The 27,025-nt window shown below is 35.1% G+C and overlaps 1 long non-coding RNA gene across 1 annotated transcript in view; it reads left to right on the forward strand.

The window, feature by feature from the left end:
* The window catches only part of LOC122119320, a 49,928-nt gene extending 24,313 nt beyond the window's left edge, over positions 1–25,615 (forward strand). The window contains exons 2-3 of the long non-coding RNA XR_006149530.1: positions 4,295–4,442; positions 25,494–25,615. This is a non-coding gene — a long non-coding RNA (uncharacterized LOC122119320). The remainder of the gene's footprint in view (positions 1–4,294; positions 4,443–25,493) is intronic.
* The last annotated feature ends 1,410 nt before the right edge of the window (positions 25,616–27,025 follow it).

Raw genomic sequence — 27,025 nt, forward strand, 5'->3', positions numbered from 1 at the left:
TGGTTTCTGAGACTATGAAAGGGAATTTCACTTCCAGAAGAGAATTTCTAAGAAGGTTTTGGCTAAGTAAGCTGAGAATTATATCTCCTTTGAGTCATCAATTAATTTTATCCACCAGTGGATGTCACACCCATGAAGAAAACAATTCAGTTAAGGCTGATCCTAAGTCAGGGAGATTGATATCATTCACAGACCAGACTCTTAGGTAAGGTTTCATTCCTGTTAGTGCTGAGAGATGTTAGTTCTCATGATGCAGCCTGTACCATTATGATTTTGACTATGGCAAGGTTCTAAGTTCAAGTTATAGGTAGAAGGTAGATTCCCCAGGGTGATTTGGGAAATATCTGTAAAGGTGTTATTTCCTTAAATACCACTCCATTATTTATCACCTGTTAATTAACATGTACAATGTAGTTATTATAGTATAAAATAGTAACTGCAGCAACAGTAAAAATTATTTGAAAAGTAAAAACCAGCTTGGAAAAATTGTAAGTTCAGTTACTTAAAAATCCTGAGCATATCAACTATATACATGTAAAAAGAGCAACGATTTTAATTTGTAATTGAACGGAATAAAAATTCCTTGCCATTAGGTTTAAAGATGTGTTAGTGTCCAGTTAAATTTCCAACCAAGCCATTAAATAAATGAAAAAAAAAAAAAACAACAACCCAAACCACCTAACAATTGCTCGGTATTTTTTTTCTGAGCTTTCTCCTAGAATTATTTTATTTTTCTTGCTTTCAAATATGACCTGTCTGTTACTGGATGCAACTTTATTCTATTGTCCTTCTCCTACCAATGAGATCACTCTTTAACAATATAGTGAAATTATAATAATAAAGAGTGGAGTTACTACAGGCTATCTTGCATGTGGGCTATGTAATATGCTGAGTGGATCTCTATGAAGCCATACTTATCTAATTATAATGAGACCAACTCCTTGAAGAACACATGTTTGTGTCTCATATAACTAATTAATGAAGACTGAAATAATTGATGGTGAATGTAACAGAAGTATGCCAGTAGATACTGAAGTTTATCTTCTTTTTCACCATTGGGTTTTTACCTGTGGTACTAATATTAATTAATTTGACTAAACAATAGCTCTGTTTGCTTTCTATCCAAATTTATATACTAAATATTAAAACCTCAAAATAAATGATGAACAATGGAATATCATAGAAAATTAGAATTAATTTCAAAGTTATTTTAAAATCATTTTCTTAAGTTTTCAGATCACTATAGTGTTCTTCAATGCTAATAAAGTATTACATGAACCCATGCTCAGTTTATTCCTTCTTATATGATTGAAATTTTGATTCTTAGTAAATAACACTAAAATGGACTGCACTGATTGTCCCTCTCATGATTGGAAATCCAGGTAAATTATAGTAAAACCTCTCTTGTAGCAATGCAATAGCAACAGTTATTTAGCCAGGCCTGTGTGTATCAGTGTATAACTATGGTATAGAAGAAGTGGATTTCTCATGAAATTCAGTGTAGGAGAGAAAGATCAAACAATGATAAAAGCTAAATGTTTTGTGAGTTATGGGCTCACTCATAGTAAATAATAAGGCTGAGTTAAATAAGAAGCAAGTGGAGTAGGTGAACCCATAGCTGTAAGAAAATTTCTTCTTTTTTCTCCCAGTACTGGGAATTGGACCTAGGGCCTCATCTGTGTGTGGCATGTGCTTTCCCAGTTGAGCTAGGCCCCACCCAGCCCACAACATTTATTAAGGATAATATTATAGTTATATTTTGAAAAATATGAGAGATTAGTGTTGACTAGCCAGATGTTTTGGGATGAAATGAGTCATCATCTTTCTTTCATTAGCTCAATTCCTCCCTGCCCTCCCCTCCCTCCCCTTCCCGTCCCTTCATCCTCTTCTTTTTATTTTTGGGTCGGGTTGTGGAGGCTGAACTCTGGGCCGGGCACTGTCCCTCAGCTCTTCAGCTCAAGGCTACCACCCTACCACTTGAGCCACAGCACCACTTCCAGCTTTTTTCTGCTTATGTGGTGCTGAGGAATCGAACCCAGGGCCTAATGCATGCGAGGCAAGCACTCTACCACTGAGCCAACTTCCCAGCCCCTCATCCTCTTCTTTTTATTTCCCATCCCCCTTCCCTTTTCTTCCTTCCCTAATCCCTCCCCCTGCTCTCCTCTCACCTTTCCTTTTCTTTCTTCATTAGTTCCTTCTCTATTTTTTTAATTGTAAAGATGTTGTACAGAGGGGTTACAGTTACACGAGTAAGGCAATGAGCACATTACTTGTCGATCATTGTTACCCCTTCCCTTCCTTATTGTTGTCCCACTATCCTTTCCCTCCCCCATCTCCCACACTTGCCCCTAAAACTCCCCCCTCCCATCTGAAATTGTAAAGTTCGTTTCCAATATACTGTCCTGTGGGTTCCCTATTTTTATAATATCTCTTCATGTGGCTCAGGCTTGCCTTGAGATTCTCGCTCAGCCTCCTGAACGCTGGGATTACCAGTGTGTACCAAGAAAGCCTGGTTTTGAGCTCATTTTCTTGATATTTTAACCTTGTTTCACTTCTTGTACGGAACAATGGAACTTAATCAATTAGGGCACAGAATCTTTAGAAAATGCTACCACCCTGTCACTAGAAAATCCAAGTAGCATTCCTAATATTGCTATGTGTAATGTCTTATGTTTTAAAATTGTGTGCTTAGATTTTCCAGATTTTTAAAAAATTCTTTAGGGAAAAAAAATCTCATTGGACTTATGTAGACACATTTTCCATATTCCTTTGGTAGTATGCACTTTTGTTGGAAAGTTATGAGAATTATCTTTTTCTCATTTTGAGCTTCTATGTGTTTTTGACTTTGAGGAAAATGGGAAAAGCTGTAGATGATATCAGTCTTTTTTTGTCTTTTGTCTTTTTTATGGGTGAATAGAGAGCTATGTGAGTTTCTGTGTCTGTCTTTTGCTTTTAGTATAAATATAATGGATCACCCCTTCTGAATGGTTTGACTTCCACTTTCAAAAATATCTGAGAAAAAAATATCTGAGAATAGGAGTCAAAGAGGTTTTATATTGGATACTCATTGAGATGTGTAGGGCTTCGTACAATACTTGCTTTGTTGAAAGAGAGAGCTAAATTCATCTACAAAATTCTTACCAGAGTGTCTATGTCTATAGGAAGACAAATTGCTAACTACCAGATGTTGAAATAGAAATACTCTAACCAAAACAATGTAGAAATGATCTAGTCTGAACAGTATGTATTTTTTCAAGGAAAATTGATTCATAGGCAGTGCAGATTTTCTTTTTTTTTTTTTTGGGGGGGGTCTGGTTGTGGGGCCTGAACTCTGGGCCTGGGCGCTGTCCCTCAGCTCTTCAGCTCAAGGCTAGTGCTCTACCACTTGAGCCACAGCGCCACTTCCGGCTTTTTTCTTTTTGCTTATGTGGTGCTGAGGAATCGAACCCAGTGCCTCGAGCATGCAAGGCAAGTGCTCTACCACTGAGCCACCTTCCCAGCCCAACAGTGCAGATTTTCAACTTAAAATTTCAGTTTTAGTAGAAAAAATGCAAAGACAAAAGGCATTTCAGGGGGGGAGGGGGGGAGGCTGGGAAGGGAGGTGAAGGGTAAACAAAGGAGGAGGCTGCAATGCTTGGTAAGAAATGTATGCATTATCCTGCCCATGTAATTGTAACCCCACTGTACAGTATGTTCTCAAATAAAATAAAATAAAATTTAAAAAAAAGGCATTTCAAATTATTTTTCTCACAAACTAAAAACAAAATAGCAAAAAGCAGCACTAAAATCTTGACCCTACTATTCACTTCAAATCTGAGATTGAGACAACACATTTTATGAACTTTTCATTCTTTGTTGCTTTAAAATAACCCCAACATTTGATTACAAAGCTAAGTAAAATATCTCTCACATTCACACTGAGTATGAATTACATGTTTTCTAGCACTAAGCTTAATGAACTTGATGTGTGCAATGTTATGATAGGTAAACTGCCTGTTAATTTTTTTCCAGATCAGTTTGCATAGTGTAACTATACCTTTATTTTATCTACCTTTAAACTTAATTCACCCACCAGTAAAGGATCTGAACTGGTAACATAGTCTAGCTAACAGATAAGACAGCATCATGTGGTACAAAAGGATTCTTCTTTCTCTCTCTCTGTCTCTCTCTCTCTTTTTTTTTTTTTTAAAGAAACTTCTTACAAAAGGCACCTGACTCAAAGACAATTTTGCACATGATAAGCCTAAGGCTATTTGTATAATAATTTCAAGCTGAGAAATACTTTCTTCTGTAGGATAAAGACAATTTTATTCATGGATAAAGTGCTCTACGAAGGGGATCTTATAATCACATCACCCACTTTCATAACCATCAAAGGCGTACAACATCTAAGTCCAATTAATGGAGGATAGAACCATATGGACATCTGTTTCAGTGATGTGGTAAGGAGTTAATCCTTTGTTCCTTTAGTCCAAGTGCTTTATAAGCATTAAGTTACTTAGTACCTTTGTGTACTAGGTAAGCAACTATGTATGCTCTGCTTTGCTTTTATGCCTCAATATATCTAAGGTAAGACTGCTACATGTCATCTTTGAAGGTGTAATAAAAAGTAGGAATTGAAAATGTGTAATTAAGTTTCCTTATGAGGGACCATCAAGTTCTATATTTTACAAGATATCTTAATGAGGAAAAAGGTCATGGCACTTCCTCATCTCACCTTCATTGTGTCTATTATTATGACCTCATTCTCAGAGCAAATGCTCACACAGAGGAAGCTCCCTTAGTACGAACATGCATAAGGATGGCTTTGCTATCCTCTGATGACCTGCTGAAAGTGGGGGATAGGAACACTCTAGGTCATCTCAGGTGGCTTTGCTCTTGCACTTGCTTCATGGCTGCCTGTCTTTGGGTTTACAACCTTAGTAGGAAGTAGGATGGATCAATGCATATGTAACAGCACAATTTTATATGTATAGGTAAATGAGTATCAACTATGTGAGGAGATGCTGCAGGATAGCAAAAGAATGCTATGTTTAAGTGCATAAATATCTGACCAGATTTTAGCACAAAGGGAGAATACAGTCTGTTCAATATTTTACAACTCAAAGAAATACTAAAGCTGCAGAAAATAAGTATCAGGTAAAACATCTAGGTGATCAGAGTTACCTGATGTTTCTACATCTTATACATACAGTGGATTATTAGGTGAATGGAAATTTAATTCCAGTAGAATAAATGTATATATTTATATATATAGCTATTAACCATGATAACTTTATTATAGAATTATACATTGTTGATATTCTGTTGGTTTTCAAAGAGGCATGGCATACAAGCATATATTATCACCTCTTTTTTCTCTGTACCGCTGATATTTATGAAATTGCAGTGTATGTTTCTCCATATATGCAATAAAATTGCCCATTTATCTTATAATCAGATATAAAATGTTTTACTCAGTCTTGATAATAAGACTTATACAGCCTATCATATTACTTTGTTACCTGGATTCTCAGGAAACCCAAAGATAACAACAATTTATAGGTTTTTACATAATGAAGTTATTTGTTTTTCTATTTATATAAAAACAGTCATATCAGGCAAAATTTATATCTGGGTCAGGTAAGCTCTTTTTTTCACTGACATTATGGTGACTCTATAACTTGCATGTTGCTTTGAGGAATTTGATTAACAAGCATTTTTGCACCAATATAACTAACTTCTATTAGAAGACAAATTTAATGACAAAAATAATGGAATTATGGTCCTTTAGTTCATTGTTAAGTGGTAGCTCATAGTTATCTGATTCAGAGCTCAGCTGACTTGAGTTTGAATAAAAAGCTCTTCTGTCTTCTGTCTACATGGGTTGAGATGTCATGCTGACATTTTTTAATTTAAGAATTTGTGAAATATTTAAAGTTCTGACATCAGTACTTAGCCCCAAATAAGTGTTCAGAAAATATTGACTAGTGTTAATGTTATTAATTAAAGCTAAAATAAGATTATACTGGTTAAAACTTGAAAACGGATGCTTCTATAAGATGCAAAAATATTGATGGCTGGAATATAGTTTTACAAACTATATAAAACTATATAAAATTCCACTACTCATATTAAAACATATGTAAAAGTACTTAGTAGCTTTTCACTTATCTGTATGACAGATAAGTGAAATATGTGTAAAATTTGATTCAGCTTAATATTTTCATTTAAGAATGCAAAAACTATGGTATTTTCAGAGAATAAAATCTTTTTTCTTTGGGGTGGGGGGATCCGGTTGTGGGGCCTGAACTCTGTGCCTGGGCGCTGTCCCTCAGCTGTTCAGCTTTAGGCTAGCACTCTACCATTGAGCCACAGCACCACTTCCGGCTTTTTTCTTTTTGCTTATGTGGTGTTGAGGAATTGAACCCAGGGCCTCAGGCATGCAAGGCAAGCGCTCTACCACTGAGCCACCTTCCCAGCCCGAGAATAAAATCTTAATAAATTTGGTGAAATTTAAGATTAGTAAATTGTGCTCAAGGAATATGCTAATATTTCCTAGTTCTAAAAACTCAGAAACTATAGTGGTAACTTTTGTACTTTGCATGTTAGATGACCTCATCTACCAGTTTAGCAATATGTTTTCTAAAATTTTGATTTTAATTTGCTTGTTTGAAACTCAGAATGACTTTTCTTGGAGCAAATATAATATAAATGTTGATTTGTCTTCAGTTTATCCCTCTTCACAACTTCAATTTAATCCATAACATTAAAAATGAAGGTATGTACTTTCAATAGAAGGCAGAAAACAATACACTGCCAATACTTTTTTATTCTAAAGCTAATGAAGTATTTATTTAGACATACATAATATTTATAAAGTACTTTAATTAAATGTTTTTACATTATAGGACCTATAATTAACAAAGACGGGAAAACAAGTAAAAATTTATATTGAATGAATATAATTATGTGTAGGCAAGAAGGCCAAAGATTTTAGTGAACTCAATGGAGAATTATGGAACTTTGCCATGATTTTGGAGCTTCAATTCAATAAATATGCTCTTCAGTGGAACATGTCCCCATTGAGACTTTGTTCAGCATATTTCAGTAAACAGATATCTGAGCTTAATAAGTAGTTTAGTGGTAGAGTATATATTTAACATGTGTAAGACCTTCAAATCAGTTCATACTGCCCCAAACAGGCAAATAAAAAATGACACCATTTCATTTCTATACTTGCATACCACTGAAGATCAAGTCTAACTAAATGTCACAGGAAAAATCCAAATAACCTCAGATTAAACATGAGACAAATCCATTTCCCTTAGGTTAAAGAAGTCTGGAGTGAGGTAGTTCAGGAACTTTACTGAAGAGCTTCATCTCGCTTGTTGCCTCTGGTTTCTCCTCAGGCTATCTCCTGGTCCATGAGATGCATTATGCACAGATCAAAACTGAAATTTGGACAAAGTGAAATTCTGATCATTTTACTGAGTGGAAATAACAATTGCCATGAGGTATACTATGAAAACTCAATACAGAAACAGTGAAATGTAACAGCTTGTGAAAGTAATGTTTTAACTCATTTCTTGGAATTTCTGGGCAGAAGTGAGAATCTCCTAAGTCACAGCATATGTTAACATGACTATAATCAATTATTATTTTTAAAAAATCGAGTCTGATTTTTTAAATCTGATTTTCAGCTCAAGGCCAGCACCCAGGCTCAGAGTTCAGGACCCGCAACCGACCAAAAAAAAGTCCTTTGAAGCCTATTTATCCAAACTATATAGTTTATTACTAGAAAATTCTTAGAACTCAGATAATCATTTCTGTAATGTGCTTCAGGTTTCTTTGATGGTTTGAGGTGCAGAGAGTTTTGTGTTATTTAGTGACTGCTTTCCTTAGCTGAACTGAAACTAAGTAATGGGTGACAGGCTTAATATTGATTGTAAGATTTTCAAAATGGTGTAGAAGTAGGTTGCAGTTAGCTAATTCAGTTATTATTTAGTAAAGTTGCAGTTAGCTAATTAGTTTATTTTCTAAGGTCAGAGGAACCTTTAAAGCACTGTGTTTTCAGAAGCACATAGAAAAAAATCCATTATTTTTCCTTCATCTCCACAATGATGAACTTTCACTGTGGAGTTTTCTTTATCCTATGAACTTTTGTGCATTGCAGTTGAGGTAGAAGTCCATTATTTTCTTCTTTTGCCTCTTGATACACTACGATTTCTGAGAAGTCTAAATACTAATCATTCAAATTCATTTTGGCTAAGACAAGATTTTATTGATCGTTTGATACAGCCATGTTCTAAATAATTTAGGAGATTTTTTCTTACACCTTCCAATTGAAATATTTTGATGTTAAATTGAGATAGAAATTTTGTTGTTGTTGTTATATTGAAATAGATAGCTTCCAAAACATGGCATATTTTACAAAGACTAATGCAATGTGCTCTGGGTTGTGCAATTGAACTTACAATGACCTTTGTCATAGAGAAAACAGAATGCCTAAACTATTCTTGGATTTCTTATTATGTAGTAGACAGGACAATGTCAGTATAAAACATATTGTTTAAATTGGACAGAAACAGTCTGAATAAACTGTTGTAAACCTTCAATGAAGTGAAGAGGTAACAATTTCTACAAAAGGACTGCTCCATTTTGGGCCAAAATTATAGTTCTGTCAGGGTTTAAGAAGTTCACCACATGGGAGGCCGCTTGAGTTTGCAACCATATATATCTTTTCCTTCTGAAAGGAACATTTATTTCCTGACATGTTATCAGGAAAATTGTTCACTTTTATTCTTTATCTGTCACTCAAACTTGTCACTACATTTAGTGGCTATATTCTGCACATCCTTCCTACCTCTAATAGTGCTGTCAGCCTATCTGATATTCATATGCTAGCAACACATTTCTTTATATTTCAAACAACTTATGGAAAGCATCCTCCTCCTTCTGTTACGAATCCCAGCCACATCATTGCAAGAGGTTTTAGTTTGCTCATTCTTTTTTTCTTTTCTTCACTTTTAGTCAAAATAGGAACTCCCAACATTTTTCTCGATTAGTGGAGTCTTTTTTTTAATTACTCTGAGTTAAGTGTTTGATTCAACCTGATACTGTTATTTATTTACACTGGGCCTTCTTTGGGACCAGTGATACAAGTTCAAATTTGAATAGTAGGAAGAAAAGGTGCAAACTGTTCTTTAACTTTCATATCATAAACATTTCAATAAACAGAGCTTAATAGTGCTAAGAAATTATGAAATCAATTTTTATTACATATCTTTTCCCACATTGTTCTAAAGTTCAGAAGCTAATGTCCACAATGTAGTCTGAATAACAAACTGGAAATTTCAATCTATAATCTATATCTATGTCTATATATTTATATATAAATCAATGAAATCTTTTGTCAAAGTAAAACAAAACTAACCCCCAAATCAAAACTAACCCAAACAAAATCCTGAGTCCTCTAATTCTTCCTTAACTTTCAATATACTGCAAGATTATAAGTAAGTCCAGAATTAGCTTGGGTGATGAATTGGAAACAACGCATATAAATCAAAATTGCTTAAGAATTTTCACTAATATTTAGATACTAAGGAAGAAAATTTTAAATGGTCTCTCCATAGAAATAAAGATTAGACTGTGAGGTAGCAGGTGTTAATTTTACTAGCATGATTTAATCATTTCACAATGTATACACATTATAAATCTCCCATGATACCTCATCAAAGCAAACAATTTTATTTGTCAAGTAAAAAACAAATAAATAAGTTAATTTTAAAAAACGGGCCATGAGAGGAGCTTGTAGAATTCTGAGGTTCAGTTGAGAGGCTGAAACACAATTTTATGTGAGTGGCAAGAAATCCCATCGTGAGAGGAGCAGTGAAGTGAGTGGGTGATTTTGATTGAAACAACACCTATGACTGGAATGTTGAACGACCCCTCAAAATGCTGTTTTGCCTCCAAGGATAACAGACAAGTGATGCTTTTACAGTTTTTCCTTTCTACTCCCACCTAAAAAAGTGACTATGTAGAAAAAAGTGAAAATTTAGTCAGCTCTATACACAAGCATTTTAGAGCTGCTGCATTTTTCTGAGACTGAACTCTCATGTTAGGTGTAGTGTATCTTTGTAGAATGAGTGAGTATGAGGAATGTGATAAAGTGAAGGAAGAGGATACACAGACTGACCTTCTAACCAAGGGACCCCATGAAAGAATGTGGTTTACCACTAAACTATGAATTAAAGGAGAGCCTGAGACTGGAAACTAGAGAGAAGAAAGTAGGTAGTTAAAGGAGGAAGACCCAAATTTTCAGGCTAAATTTCTGACTTCCAGAGGGGGCAGATGGGGTGCCACTTTATTAACCTCAGTGAAGTCATTTTCAAGTCTTGGTTCTACCTGGATGGCACTTGGAATATTCCAATTTATCAGGAGGTGGAAGTAATGTCTTTATCACTTAACCATGTCCCTACCTATTTTTGTTTTAGGTAATTTTTAAGATTAGAACATTATTAAGAAACTAACAGATACTTGCGTGGATGTGGCCAAAAGGAAACTCGAATACACTGTTGATGATAGCTTAAACTTGTTCAAACACTTTGGAAAACAGGGTGGAGAGTTCTCAAATAGATTAAACATAGAACTACTCTATGATCCAGCAATTCCATTCCTAGACATTTATGCAAAAGATTATTAACCAGGATACAGTAAAGGCTCCAGCAAAACCATGTTCATCACAGCACTTTGCACTCTAGTCAAGGTATGGAATCAGCCCAGAAGCCCCTCAGTAGACCGATCAAGAAAATGTGGTATACATATACAATGAAATTTTACTCATCCATTAGAAAGAATGACAGTGGATCATTTGTAAAGAAATTGGAAAACATTTATGTGAAGTGAAGTAAGTCAGTCAGGCCCAGAGGGACAAAGGACGCATGTTTTCTCTTATATGTGGAAGCTAGAGTTAGCTTCTAAACTTACATGTAAATATGTGGATTGTCTGTAAGTGTATGCAAATGCACCAACTGAAATATAATAGATTCAAGGGAGAACAAATAGTGTAATTCCTTAGAAAGACAAAGCCAGAGTTCAACAAAATAAGCACCAGAAACTGGGTACTTAAAAGGGGTGGGGCGTGGTAAAGGGGAGAGGGGTAAATGAATGAAGAGGGGGAAAGGAGGAAGTATAGACAAGAATTCAATGTATATCCTACAACATTAAGAGGAGTAAGGGAAGGGATCTATTTATGGAGGGATGGGTGAGAATGTTGAATTGGATGACATTGATCAAGATGCATTCATAAATTACTTTGTTAAATGGCAATACTTTTATACAACTACTTAAAGATAAATTTTAAAAAAATGATTGGCCTCTCATTTTTGCCCAAGGCTAGCCTGGATTAATTCTTCTGCTTATAGCTTCCCACAAAGCTGGGTTCACAGGAGCATTCCACCACAGTTAGCTTATTAATTAAGATGGAGTTTTACTAACTTCTTGCTAAACTGTCCTTGAATTGTGATTCAATCTTTACCTTCCACATACCTGAGATTACAGATGGGAGCCACTACATCCAGTCTCAAACTAGTTTTAAGATAACCTTAGAATTTAAAGCTCTTAGTATTTAAAGTAATTTTCTGCTCTTACTCCCTCATTTCTTATCCTATCTGATTTGAATTTTTCTATTTCTTTCTAACTATTGACTTAGCTTTCCTTCTACCTTCAGGTTACCTCTTCAGTTCATTCCTATAGTCTACTTTCATCTTCTTCCTTGTTTTGATTTCTGCTGTATTTCTTGTGGTCCAGTTGGGTTCTTCATTTTAAAAACCTGCTGTTGGTCAAGGTTTGGTGGAACAAAGGAAGAAGGTCTGTGGCTCTGATAAGGTACTGCGTAGTGTATAACAAAAGGGAACAAAAGAGTATTTAACAATCATTGAGAATATAGGAATTTGTTTTCCTAAATGTCCCTATACTGTAATAAGGACATTATGGACTAAGTCTAGTTCATAAGTGGACTGAATGGCTGCCCACTGTGTCTAAAGTTTGTGATGATAGGGGGTCTTGAGAAGGAAACCAGCAAGAAAATCTTGATTAGATAGAATTGCATGCTTTGCCAGGAACCAAGGTTCTCAGTTTAGTGAGTTATTTGTAAAACAACAAGAAAACAAATGACAGTGAATGCAAATGGGAAAAAGAGAAGGAACAATATGTGGGGAGTACAGAATGAATCACTCTAAAATCATCAAGCAAGGAGCTTTATCAGATCATGCTCAGGGGAAAATATGGCAGATAAAGTGGAGTTTTATTCAGCTATAAAGAATAATAAAATTATGCCATGAACATGGAAAGGTATGGATCTAGAGACTGTCATGTGAAGAGTATTTTAACTTGGAAAAAGAAATGTCACATATGGAACATCTAGATCAGAAATAAAATGTTTTGAACGAGGCACCATTTGGGAAAAGGAAAAGAATCATTGGAAGGATGGGAGAGGACAAGAGAGTAATGGAGGGACGAATATGATCAAATTATCTTATGTAAAAAAACAACAATAGCAGAGGATGTCTATCATGATTAGTGTTAATTCTTCTGTTTTCCTCATTATGTTGTGGCCTGCTCTGAGAACCCAAACAAGGGTTGGTTATGTGGGTCAAAAAATGGAAGAAATGTTTGTGAGAAGAGGCAGAGGATTTAGACAAGGATGGAAATTCTGGCTCTTTTGCTTACCTGTAAATCTGTTTTTTTTGGGTCGGGGGGGGGGGGGGCGGGGCTCTGGTCATGTGGCCTGAACTCTGGGCTGGGTGCTGTCCCTTTGCTCTTCAGCTCAAGGCTTGCACCGTACCACTTGAGCCACAGTGCCAGTTCCGGCTTTTTCTTTTTGCTCATGTGGTGCTGAGGAATCAAACCCAGAGCCTCAGGCATGCAAGACAAGCACTCTACCACTGAGCCAGCTTCCCAGCCCTACCTGTAAATCTTCTTAACCTCCTCAAACCTCATTTCTCCATCTATAAATAGAGGTAAATATATTTCATAATTATTATGAGGGGTAAACAAAAAATGCTCTTCAGAAATAAGAAAAGGGAAATGGCAGATGTGATTTTCCCAACTTTTCCCTGTCTGCCCTTTCAAAACGACATACCATATTTCTGTTTTGCAATGGAAGAAATCTTCCCTTCAGTCCTCTTACCTCTGTTGACCTTCCTTTACTCTGAGAATAATACCAGTGTTCATTGAAGCTCAACCTGCAATGAGATGGGCTCCTTATCTACTTTATTACACAGATGTCATTCTGCCATTTGATGTTTCCTAAATATGGCACCTTGTTATTACAGAAGACATTGTCCAGAGACTGTGACAGCAACTCCAGTTCAAGCCTCAGATTCATCAGTGTTTTGGAAAGAGCGTTAGTCCTTTTCATTGTTTAATTCTACCCATTTTTGGTTTAAGTAAATGTTCTCTGTCTCCCTTAAGATTTAATTTTTGGCCTAGAAATAGCATTGTATTGTCAGACTATATATATATATAGTCTGAGAGTGTATCAAAGACAATGTAATTCTCTGTTGGCTTTCTTTATTGAACTGTTCTATTCATCTCTTTCTCTTCAGTAAGTAAGGTTTATATTATATTGGTCAGTGTTTTTCTAACTAAAATATGTCATTCTCATCAAGAACCTCAGCTTGATGTGAAAAATTGCATCAAAATAAAGGAATAATAGTAAATAAATAGTTAAATTCAGAATATAACATGAATAATTGTCAGCCACTAAAAAAATCCTCAAATCCTAGTATCAGGTAATATGCTTTTATACAACTAAAACAAAAGAGCAAGATGCAACATAGGTAGCATAATTCTAAATATTAAAAAATATAAAATATACAAAGAAATACATTGGAAGGAAAAGCCTTGTCTATTGCACTTTCTTATCCTTCTCTTCTCTCTTTTAAACAAATTTTAGAAGTTTTTGTTATCCTATTTTCACTTATTAATATAAAATATATTAATGTTAATCACATCACCATTATGTTTTTTATAATTTAACTAATCTTGGCATCTGAGAAGCAGAAATGCATGGAACATATAAATCACCATGAACTGGAGTCAGAAATAAAAGTCTAGTGCAATGTGGAGAGAGAATGAATGGCTATGGAATGCTCTGTACTAAGCACAGTTTTGCTACTTCATTGAATATTTACCTCCCCAGAAGAATGTATTTACCCCTTTCCACAGATGGAAATATTATATTTAGTGAGTTCCCAGGACTTCCCATAGGTTCCATAGATTGACTATTGAAGTAAATCTATCTGGAAAACTTGTAAACTCAGAGAGCAAATGACACAACTAAAAATTTGTTTGGGAATGCACGACATAAATGTGCATATTCCTTCATTTCTTTTAAAATTTCCAATCAGTGACTTATTTTATATATATTATATGTAACTTGTTTGTTGTTTGAGGGTTTGATGGTACCGAGTTTGAAATCAGGGCTTTCTTAGGCAAACACTCTACTGCTCAAATCATGTGCCCAGCACATAGTGTTGTCCATCAAGATTCTCAGTGAATGTACCTATGTACTCATTAAACTTTGCTATTTTATACTATTTACAAAATACTTTGGACCTAGAGAGCGCTTGATACATTTCATTGTGTTACCATTCTAGGTAGATGGATAAGAAATAATGGAACAAAGAGCAGGGAAATCAAACAATGAGAGTATATACTATATAGCTGTGATCTCATGTGCATATTCATACAATTGAGAAAATTAAATTATCCAGCTTTGCAGTTAATTATTGAATGTTGGAAGATGTATGTGTTATTAATGCCAGTTATATAACTATGTCCTAGCTAGTAATCTCATAAGCTAGAGATATTTATGAGGAAATAAAATATAATAGAAATCATTGAGTTATACATGTATTGGTAAAAGGCAGACAATTTGGTAAGGCTAACAAAAGAACACTATTATAACCAGTAGTTAGTATGCATGATAGTTCTGAGATTTCGTGTATCGTGTTGAACTAAAATATGAATAGTTGATGACAGCAATAACAAAATAACAAGTGAATAACATAAGAAAAACAACTAAAGGTACGGGGCTTTCCTTGCATCTTAAACTTGTTTAGTTAGCAAAATTTTATGTGTGTCTGTGAATTAATCTCCTGGTTGTTCAATTGACTGAATATCTAGACACATTACTGGTGTTCTGCTATATATAATATGGAATACATGATGAAAAAGACCATAGTGCTTGTTGTCAGTAATCTTATTCTGCTAAGTTACTTGTATATACCAACAAGGAAGCAAATATTGGTAAATGAAAATTGGGAAAGGAGATGGGACAATGTTTCCTCAGTGCAGAATGAATCAGTCTAAAGACATCAAGGGTTTCTCAAGGCCCCAAATTCTACAAGATGGTAGCAAAGGTGATTATAATAACATTTCTCTGACTTTTCAAATATGTGTAATGTTTATAAAGTAGTCACACCTATATCTCTGATCCAGGGAAGTCTTATTAGTAAAAGAACTCAGTCCACCAATATTGAAGTAATTTAAATGAAGGATATGCATAGCTCTCACATAATTCCCTCAAAATTTCTCTTTTCCCCATAAGCTGCTTTCACTCCCTGGAGTTATTCTCACTCCTACTCTCATCTCTGAGCCATGTCTTTGTTCCCTTTGGGCCATTTTCACTTTCCTCTGTCCACCTTCTTGTTTGTTTGTTTTTGCTTATTATCATAATTGGCATAAAATACTTTGTTAAGTTTTTCTCCTCCTCCAACTTCCTCACAGGCATTGCTTCCCTGGCTTGTTTTTCTGACTGTTCTCCACTACTGATGTTAAAAGCATTGCTTTCTTTTGACATCTTTTTTTCTTCTCAGTAGATAGGACAGAAAGTAGTTGTGCAACACCAGAATCTTCACTAGCAGGCTGGAAAGCCTTTTAGTTTTTTTGTTCTTAAAGAGATAGACATTTTTCTTAATAGGCTCTCAAACCTAAAGTTTCTTTAATCTCATCTTTAAGTCTTCAGTTGAGTGCTATTGCTGGAACATTTTTTTGTCTGGAACATTGTTTGTCTCTGACTGTACATTTTATCAGAGCTGTGATTTACTCAAGGAATAGCACTCTAATGTAGAAATGTTGGTCTAGATCATATGTATTTAGGATGTCATTCATATGGCAGATTAAAAGACAAGAATTCCTACTGACAATTTCCTCTTTCCTTAATCCCTTCTAGCATTTTCCAGCATTATGTTTTGGTGCTTTTGTTTTTCTTGATCTCATCTGGAAAAAATGTGTGTGTATGTTTTTTTAAGTATTCATGACCATGCATACACACTATGACAATAATCAGTGACCACCATAAAGACATTATTTTTCCCAAAATTATATTTTTCTGAAATTGATCCAGTAAGTAAATAGCAATGACCATTTGCATATACAATATAGGAATGAATTTCACAAAATATTCATTAATTAAATCTGGGATAAATATTTGAATAGATAAGAATTCTATGCTAGATAAATCATGACACAACTGTGCCACACACACACACACACACACACACACACACACACACATACATTCACATACATATGTTAGTATAGGACATAAGGAAAAATATTTAAATAATAGTATAAAAGTCTTATTTACATTCTTTCCCATCAAATTCACCTCCGAACCAGAAATGCTAATAAACTGAACACTAGTGGATGTAAACATTGTCTACTTCTATGCTACTTCCCACTCCTGTTGGAAGAGTTAATGAACTGATGGTTCAAACAAAATTTAGCACCCAGCAATCAATCCAATCTTTAATGAATGAAAAGCAAGCCCTTTTAATCAGAGCACAGAATGATGGCAAGTTGGGAAGGACCTCAGTGTATCTACTGTGCTTTATAAACTGCCTATCTGGTCCATGAATAATCATGGAGTGGCCGAAGATGATTCATCTGGAAGACCTATTTAAGGAAGGAAGTGAAAGTCATAGGTTAAACAAAATGACCCATAATCAGATGCTGACTGTTGTGTGTTGAAAGGTTCTATGTAAAGCCAAACTTTCCAACCACAAAAAGGGACCTGTTTTGTTCAATGTTTTGGAGTAAAGAAATTAAATAGAAAGCTGAGCTAACATAAAAGGCCTAGAAATAGTTTTAACTTTCATGCTAGACACAGAAAAATTAAAGAAATATACTGAATAGATTAAACAAATAAGTAACCAGTCATCTGTTTAATTTGAAATCCTATAAAAATGTGTAAAATTTGTAAGAAAATGTCAAAGTTTATTTTTGATATGAGAAAGAGTATCTCATATGTCAGAAATTTAAAAGCTCTATAAAATACTGTATAGGTTTACTAATAACTCAGACATAAGAATGTTCACATGGTTGCTAGTGTTGTTTTCTGCTTCTTTATAAACGAATATGTGCATTGATTCACTCATGCATTTATTCTTTTTTCTTGTTGTTTAATATGTAATAAATTCCCTATTCATGCGAGGCTTTTTGCTAAGTTTGAAGATGTAAAAAATGTGTTTCCCCCTGTTAAGGAACTTACAGTTCAATTTAAGAAAAATGGACTTTAACTGTGGAGTGCTGTTAAATGCTGTGACAAAAATAAACCCAGATGCTAATTCAGACTGAGAAATCTAAGAAGCCTTCCAGGAAGTACTAGTTCATGAGTTCAGCTTTGAAAAATAATGGATTTAGACAGATGGAGAGGCAATAGAACATGGTAGCTAAACATATATATTCTATAGCTAGGCTGTCTGGATCCACTCAAGTCTTGTTTGCCAGTGACTATGCATGACCCTGGGCAAGTTACCCAACTGATTTGTCCCTTAATTTTCTCCATAAGTGGGAATAAATATCTATTACACCAACCATAAGATTCTAAGGATGAAAAGATAATGAATATTTCCAAAGTATTTAGAACAGTGTTTCATAGAAATGCTATGTATCTGATGTACAAATAAAGAGGGAGAGTGAGAATTGCTATGTATGTGATGCACAAATAAAGGAGAGTGACAAGTATCCTAGGTAGTAGGCTCAGTTAGAATAGTTTCCTGAAAGGGCATGTGTGCTACATTTAGAAAAGAATCAAGAATCAAACATAGGTCCAATTATGAGATAAGACTGAAGAGATTTGAAGACTTTGGTAATGAATGTGATTATTATTCTAAACATCATGAAGAACCTGGACATGTTTTAAGCAAATAAGTACTAAGATTAAACTTACATTTTAAAGCAGACCAATCTGGAAGCTCCATGGAGAATGAATTACGTCATGGGGAGGGTGGTCATTCTAGAGGGAGGAAGGCAGATTAAGAGTCTTTCCCCAAATTACCTAATAATAAGACTCATATCTCTGGTGCTTTTGAAACATAAAGATCCCCAGACCCTTAAGCTCCAAAGATTGGTGCTATGTCCGTTAATCTGTCATTTAAACAATATTTCAGGTCATTCCTGTTTTGAGATCTCTGTGGCAAATACTAAGTCAGTGGTGATTGTAGGTACTGATGAGATTATGGAACACTGAGAACTTAAACAAAAATAATAGAAGCACTGTGCTTATAGGGAAGAAGGTAGAGTTCAATAGGATAAAGCAATAGAAACTGGTGACCCATAGAATGGAGCTAAGAATGATACACAGAATTTTGGTTTGGATGACTAAGCAGATTGTATAAGAATTTGGAAGAGAAGTAAGTCTGGGGGTCTGGTTAGTGAGGTCAGATTCCAGCAGGTTGCCTTTAGACTGCCATTGGGAAGAAAGTATAGTAAAAGGTTGCATATACATGCCTAAAGCATGAGATTTGAACACAATCAGGTCATAAGTAGCTGCAGCTTGGCAAACTCCACAATTCAAGCAGTGTTATAAGTGTATTTGCTCATTTATTCAACAAACCAGTCTTTTATTAGTGTACATTAATTCCATATATAGATTTGCCATGCTATATCTATATATTTTGACTTGATTAAACTCTTCTTATTTTTCATTTCCTCATACCTCTAACCCTTATTGTAAGATAGCTTTTAGTGGATTTCATTATATCATCTTCATATATATGTACAATGTACTTCAATGCTACCCATGGTATCCACTCTTTATAGCTTTCAACTCATGGTTGTCTTCTCCCAAATAGTTTCACATTTATATTCCTTTTGTATGTATATACATTTTTTTCAGGGTGAGGTTCTACTATTTGACATTTGTCTTTTTGAGCCTTCATTTGACATGATGCTCTTCAGTTCCATCTATTTTAATGTAACCAACATAATTTTGTTCTTTATGGTTGAGTAATGCCTTATGTGTATATTTACCAAATTTTCTATCCATTCACAAGTTGAAGGGCACTTTGGTTGATTCTATAGTCTGGTTATTGTGAATAGCACTGCATTAAATATGTATGTATAGTTAACTCTAATGATTATGATTTACATTCCTTTGGACATATGCCTTTGAGTGATATCCTGGATCATATGATACTGATTTCCATAGTGTCTGCACTAATTTATATTCCTATCAGTAGTGAATAAGGATTCCTTCCTCCCACATCCTAGTCAGCATTTGTACAACAAACTAATTTTAAGCTCATGTTTTGTGCTAGGAAAAGTACTATACACTTTTTCCATAAAGCAGATGGTGAAGAAATATCTAGGAGGAAAAGAGTAAGATCATGGAAACTAATGGAGAAGAGTATATCAAATGATGACAAGACATTACATGATACAATAAATGGATTTAAAAAGAAATAGGTCACCAGGCGCCGGGTGGCTCACGCCTGTAATCCTAGCTACTCTAAGAGGCTGAGATCTGAGGATCACGGTTCAAAGCCAGCCCGGGCAGGAAAGTCCATGAGACTCTTATCTCCAATAAAACACCAGAAAACTGGAAGTGGTGCTGTGGCTTAAGCAATAGAGTGCTCGCCTTGAGATGAAGAGCTGAGGAACAGCACCCAAGCCCAGAGTTCAAGCCCCATGACTGACAAAAAAAAAAAAAAGAAAGAAAAAAGAAAAAAAAGAAATAGCCCATTGGTAATTCAGGAGAGAACAGAATAGAGTCTACTACATGCTAAAGCAATTAAATTTCAAACATGGCTTGAAACATGAATGTTTAGTAAGAATGTTTAGTTAATGAAGGAAGAAGAGAAATAGAGATGGTAGATGTAGAAGTTGTCACAGAATTTTCTACCCTCATACATGCCCCTTTGCAATATTTCCTTATAGCTACTCCCATCAAGAGTTGGACTCTATTTCTTAACCCTTCAGTCTGGACTTTGTCGTGTGACTTAGTGTCCACTGGGTAATTAACAAATAGAAGTTTGAAAAGTGATTGTGTATTAGGGGTTTTGTAAGCAAAGCACATTTCTTTTGTGTGTGTAGTGGTACTGGGGCTTGAACTCAGGGCTTTGTTCTCTCACATATTTTACTTTATTTTTTTTTTTCAAGGCTGAAACTCTACCACTTGAACCATACCTTCACTTTTAGCCTTTGCTGGTTAATTGAAGATAAGAATCTCTTGGGCATTTCTCTGACTGGGTTGGCTTCTAAATCTCAATCATCAGATCTCAGCCTCCTGAATAGCGAGGATTACAAGCATGAACCACCAGTGCCTAGCCTGGCAGGACTTTTAGAATTATAAACATTCAGTTTCTGTTGGGCTTTTAATTGTGATTATGATCAGGTCTTTGCTACTATTAGGACAATGTTAATAGTGGATCCAGCAAACTTCCTAGGTACTAGTGGAAGAAACTTTGGTTTGTTTTTCTTATGTGTCATTCCTGCTAAGAAGATTCATCTCACTTCCTCTGGCCTGTTTGCCTGAAAGTTCCTGTTTCTGCCTCAAACAGGAAGAGAAGTGACGTGGTAATGTTTGCTGAGAAAAGCAGAATTCTATCAGTGACTTCCTATCCCATTAGAAGGGAGTGCTGTTGGGACATTGATTTTGCCACCTTCTCCATCTTTTCAGCTTTTCCCAAAGGCCCTTGATCTCTCTTCTGAGTTTTTCCTTTATTAGTCCATGACAATTAGCAGAAAGATTCCTAAAATTCTTTTGTTTCTCAAAACAAAACAGAACATTCCATCCAAATTTACACAGAATAATTTACAGCATTACAATTCTATTACATATCATTTTTCCTGTGTAGCTTTTATTTGAGGAAAGAATCTTTTGGATATGAGGAAGTTCATTTTAGAAAATTAAATTAGGCAAACTAAAATGATGATGGGATTTATGAGAAGAAAGATACATTATGTGATAGGAAAGTTATTTTTGGAGAACTTATTTTCATGAGTTTGAGTGCACAGAGGAGAAAACATATGGACATTATTGCTAATTTAGTACTGTTTTTGCTTCAGGCTCTGTATGCTGGTTCTACAGACCAGGCTGCCAATTCTGTAGTCTCCATTTTTGAATGGAGTGCAGCTGCAAGAGATGCTATCTGACACACAGAGCAGATAACTGAAAAGACTGCAGCAGAGTTTACATACATAGGTATCTCATTGTGGTTGTAAGATGGCATAGCCTTTGAAATTTACACACTGTACATTGAAGTAGAAGTGCAATCCAGCTCTGAGAGCTCTGTGTGGGCAGCCTTGAGAGTGGGTATTTCAATTGGAAAATTTTGTTAGTTGCCATAGTAATTGTCACAATTATATGGTTTGTTCAGTCTTTGTGATACTGAACAACCCTTAAAAGCACCCAGCAAGCAATAGGGTTTTTACGTTTTTTTCCTCCTTGTGCACACTTAAAGAAAATAAGCATGCATGATTGGGTTTTAAGTTCAATTAAAACAACAAAATATTATCACTTGCATATCTCTATATGAAGCATGTTCATTTTCTAATAATTTTAAATTAGTTATTTTTTCCAGTAGAGAAATCATCAGGAAGTGATTTTTTTTTAAATCCCAAACAAGGAGCCTCAGAAATCAAGGTTACAAAGCCTCAAAAAAGAATAGGAAACTCCCCTCTGTTTATGAATGTGTCCTGTCAGCAATGCTGTTGCTCAAGTTCAAACTTGAATCAGGAGTGTGATTCCAAACCCTACGCCTTGTGGACACCCAGTGGACACTGATTACTTATTCCTTGATGATATCCCCAAGGCTAAGTTTTGTAGGTGGCTTAGAAATATCTGATAACATTATTTGGCTAAGCAAAACATTCATATTGCAATTAGAAAATCTTGAATGCTTATGGCTATATATCTTGAAATTTAATCTTATTTATTGATGCATATATATATATATTCATATATATAACCTATCTGAAATTCTAAGGTTAATTCAATGTATAGACAAAATAAAAATGTTATTAGAGTTTCCTCTGTGTGTGTGTGTGTGTGTGTGCGTGTGTGTGTACATGTGCACATGCGCAAGCACACAGGTACAAGTGTGTGCCAGTACTGGAGTTTGAACTCAGAGCCTCTTACTCTTCTTGCTCAGACTTTCTTGTGTGCTGCTGAGGCTGTACCACTTGAACCACACTTCCAGCCCCGCATTTTGTTGGTTAATTGGAGAAGGAATCTCACAGACTTTTTTTGTTCAGCCTGGCCTGTAACAGGTCTCAGTCCTTCTGAATAGCTAGGATTATAGGAGCAAGTTATAGTGCCCAGTTCTTTGGGTCATTTTCTTACTTTAATCAGAAAGGTTGTAATCTTTGCCAAAGTCGAAGTCAAACTTAATGTACTACTTTATACATTCACTTAAATTATTTTTACTGCATTGGGAATCAAACCCACGCTCATAGGTAGGCTGGACAAAAAACTCTGTAACTGAGTCACATTCTTAGAAAAGCTATAGTCTTTGATTGAGCTATATGCTATAGGAATTGATGGGCCTCCATTGGCTAGCTGAGGAGTTGGGAATAAATGGTACATCTCTGTACCTTGTTTCTAATTGGGCTATGAATTGATCTAAACACCGAAAGGCTTAAAAACAACAATTTGGACCATGAGAATTTTGTCAGTATGAAAAAAATGCCCAGGAAACTCTATATTCTTTTACATTATTTTGAGTGAAGCCATTTGCAGTTGAAAAGTTGTCAGTTTTATTGTTGGCCTTTCAGTGTAGTTTCCTGCTGGAAATGCTTAGGATTATATAAATGTTAATTTTTTTGTAAGGAAAATAATGTATAGTCAGATATAGACTCACTAATGCTTTCAAATTTTTATTAGGCACATTAAATAATGCATATAAATTAGAAAAATGAAAAACCTATAAACCCTTATTAGCTATATAACAAATCATTCTTTTTTTTTTTTTCCTTTCCTTTTCTTTTTTTTGGTCAGTTGAGGGGCCTGAACTCTGGGCCTGGGTGCTGTCCCTCAGCTCTTCAGCTCAAGGCTGGTGCTCTACCACTTGAGCCATAGCACCACTTCTGGCTTTTTTCTGCTTATGTGGTGCTGAGGAATCGAACCTAGGGGCTCATGCATGCAAGGCAAGCACTTTACTACTGAGCTACCTTCCTAGCCCATCATTCTTTTTTCTTTATATAAATATTTTAAATTTAATTTTGAGTGTATAAAGCATTCTCATGGTTCAAAAATACAGTGGAAAGCCTCCTTCATATTCACAACTCTCATTCAGCTGCTTGTTCTAACTCTGGGCAACAGCTATTCTTAATTCCTTGAGTATTATAGCATTTATTTCCGCATATAAAGGCAAATTATTATTATGCTTTTTACTCAAAAGATGACATTCTATATATACTGTTCTCTTTTCTTTTCTTTTTTTTTTTTGTCCGGTCGTGGGGCCTGAACTCTGGGCCTGGGCGCTGTCCCTCAGCTCTTCAGTCAAGGCTAGCGCTCTACCACTTGAGCCACAGTGCCACTTCCGGCTTTTTTCTTTTTGCTTATGTGGTGCTGGGGAATTGAACCCAGAGCCTCAGGCATGCAAGGCAAGCGCTCTACTACTGAGCCACCTCCCCAGCCCCTACTGTTCTCTTTTCTTAGAAATACTATTCCACATTGTTCTATTTTCACTTACACAATTTTCACTTAATATATCTTAGTCACTACCCATATTACTCCATGGAGAGTATCTGTGAACTTATAATTATATTATATGAATTATAAAAGTATAAGTATCTGATATGCCACTATTAAGCTAGTTACAAGTTGGTGAACATTGAACTATGTCTAGATTTTTCTTTCAACTATAATCTTATACACATACAGTTTTAAAATTCTTCGTATCTTGGATTTCTTAGCAATAAAAGTAATGACTAGACTGAAAGGTAAAAGCTTGTAGTTTGTACAGATATTGGCACATTTCTCATATTCTCAACAGCAGCGTATGAGAAAATAACTTTTTCCCATAGAGATTATCAATGGAATATGTTCGTTAATTTTGGATTTTTGCCAACAGAATAGAAAATAGTATTTCAACTGTAGTTAATTTATCTCTTTTTTAATGAGGAAAGTTAATTATGTTTATATAATAGTAAGTTATTTCTTTTTTTCTATTTTGAAAGGATCATGGTTTTTCCTGTTTATATATTAGAAAGTCTTATTTGTGATATTAGTTGCAAATATTTCTCATTTTTTAAAGAAAAAGTTTATGGTGATTCTTTTCATAAAAGAATTTGTTTCATATAACAGAATATGCCAATAAAATAATTTATGATTTGGGGACTTAGAGTCATAAAAATCTGGATAGACCATTCTAATTCCAGAAAGAAAAAATCTCCAAGTTTTCTTCTATTGTTTTATGGTTACATTAAAAAAAGTGAATCTTTGGTACATATGAAAATTATCGTGGTCTATGAGGTAAGGCATGGATATGATTTTATTTATCCCTATAGGATTTAATGACTAGTTTTTTATCCACTGATTTTAAATGGTATCTCTTTTATATACTCAATTTCTGTATCAAATATACTTCCTTTTGAATGTTCTCTTTTGCTACTAGGGTGCATATACTTCATTTTTTGTTATCTCTCTCCTTTTCTGTGTGTGTGACAGAGTCATTATTACATATACAGTCTTGAATTACATATATACAGCTAACCTCCTGAGTGGTGGGATTATAAGTGAGTGCCATAGACTGTTTTAAATTAACATTTTTTATTATATATAATCCTCATTTATTCATTCCTTCATCATTCAACAGATATTTGAATGTAAGGACATTTCTCAGATACTGAAGACACAGCAGTTAGGGATAAAAGACAAAGTATGTGGATTTTCTGCTCTCATGAGGTTTACAAACTGATGAGACTTTCATTTCCTATTGGCTGTAATACCTAGATATTATTTTCAGATAAAGCTTCAAGGTGGAGAATGTTCAAGTGATTTGTCTAATGTCCTAAGAAGAAAAAGGGCCTAGATTCTAATGTTCCTATCGATTCTTCATGTTGAAAATCTAATACCCAGATTGGACTGGAGCTATCCATATGAATCAATGTATAAAATCTAGGAAATGGGAACATTTTTTTCTATTGGCTGCTTTTGAATTGCTTCTTAGTTTATTCTTGCTTAAATTAAATTTGAATTTTAGCATTTGCAATTACAGGATGCTGATAGCATTCTCAACTAGGACTGAAGAAGTGCATCTAATACTTTGGAAAGCACATCTGCCAATTACCAAAGCATCTGAGTTCATCTGAAATAGAGACTTTCTTTGCCATCAGCTCTTCTGCCTCTCATTTCACTCCCAGAGTTGTGTGCTAGATCATTCAGTAACAAGGTGAGAGGGAAGAGTCAATTATTTTGGGTACATGACTGTACTGTACCTGAGTTTTTCACTTGGTGGTGACCAAACATGTCGGCAAAACCAGAGATTATTGGGATGTTTGAGTTCACAAACCTCCTGTACAAAATTCATTTATAATAAATTGTCTTCAATTAAATTTTAATAGCCTCTAAATTGTATATAAAATAATAGCACAGAAACCATCTTCTGTGCAGATAAACATCATTAGTGTAAGTAGGAAAACTTTTTTGGCTTTTGTTTCCCTCTGGGTTTTCTAAGAGCTCTGTAGATACTTTTCTGCTTAATGGGAAGGCCAATATGCTTTTCTTCTTTACTTCCCCCATGAGCCTCTTGTGCTAATAGTTGGCTTTTGACTTGTTGCCTTTTTGTGGGGAGTGGGGAGAACAAAAAATTGCTAATTCTCTGTTGAGGTGAAATTATATCCGCCATCTGCATATGGTCTTTATGGCAGTGCCTCATGAGCCTTCAATTCACAGGAAATCCTTGGAAGAATGCACAGTACAGGCCCACCTCCACAGCAGAGAAAGTTCCTTGCTTAGTCACATCAGTGGGTGACACAGTGTGCTGACAGGTCTGTTTAAACCCAAGTGCTCCTGCCAATTGGCACATGGTTGCTTAGAAGCTGGCATTCCTTTAGATGGCGTAGAATTGTGTTCCTCAGTTTGTTCTTCCATTGAAGTGGAAGCTTCTCCTTAGCCAGTGAAACTTTCTGGATTAAGTTGGAGTATATATAAAAGGGGTGAGAGAGAAAATGGGGATTTCATTTGATCATCGAGGTTCTGAAATGCTCATTACAGGGATATGGCTTCATGGTCAGCTCACTGCTGCTACCCACACCATTGTAAATGACTACACCCTGAGTGTCCTAGTTCAGAACAGTTTGGACTGCTTGTGCGGTCATACCAACCCACAGTAAATGATAGCTTGCCAAACCCTAGGAAACTTGGAGTTTACTTCAACTTTGTGTTTTCCCATTAGTCCTTGGGAAAAAAGTATAGATAGATGGACATGAGCCTATGGCAGCCAGTGTAACTCTAGGTTCAAATATTTTCTGTTTTATGAGTAATTGCTTCTTAGGAAGACATTTTTATTTAGAATCTGATCTCTGAGAGAAAATACAGTATAAAATAAATAAATAGAACATTTTAAATTAAAGTTTACAAATGATATTGTTGACTTAACTATATACACTAATATCCTTTGACTTCCATGTATGCTTTCTGTAGCATACAGCCTCCAAGCACCTGTTTTAAGTTGGAAATGGTCAATTTTGAGGATTGTGGCTAAGAAATGGTCTTTTGGTATGAAAATAATATATATATATATATATA

Source organism: Dipodomys spectabilis, unplaced genomic scaffold (genome assembly GCF_019054845.1).
Source record: "Dipodomys spectabilis isolate Male_0828 unplaced genomic scaffold, ASM1905484v1 ptg000163l, whole genome shotgun sequence".
NCBI lineage: Eukaryota > Metazoa > Chordata > Mammalia > Rodentia > Heteromyidae > Dipodomys > Dipodomys spectabilis.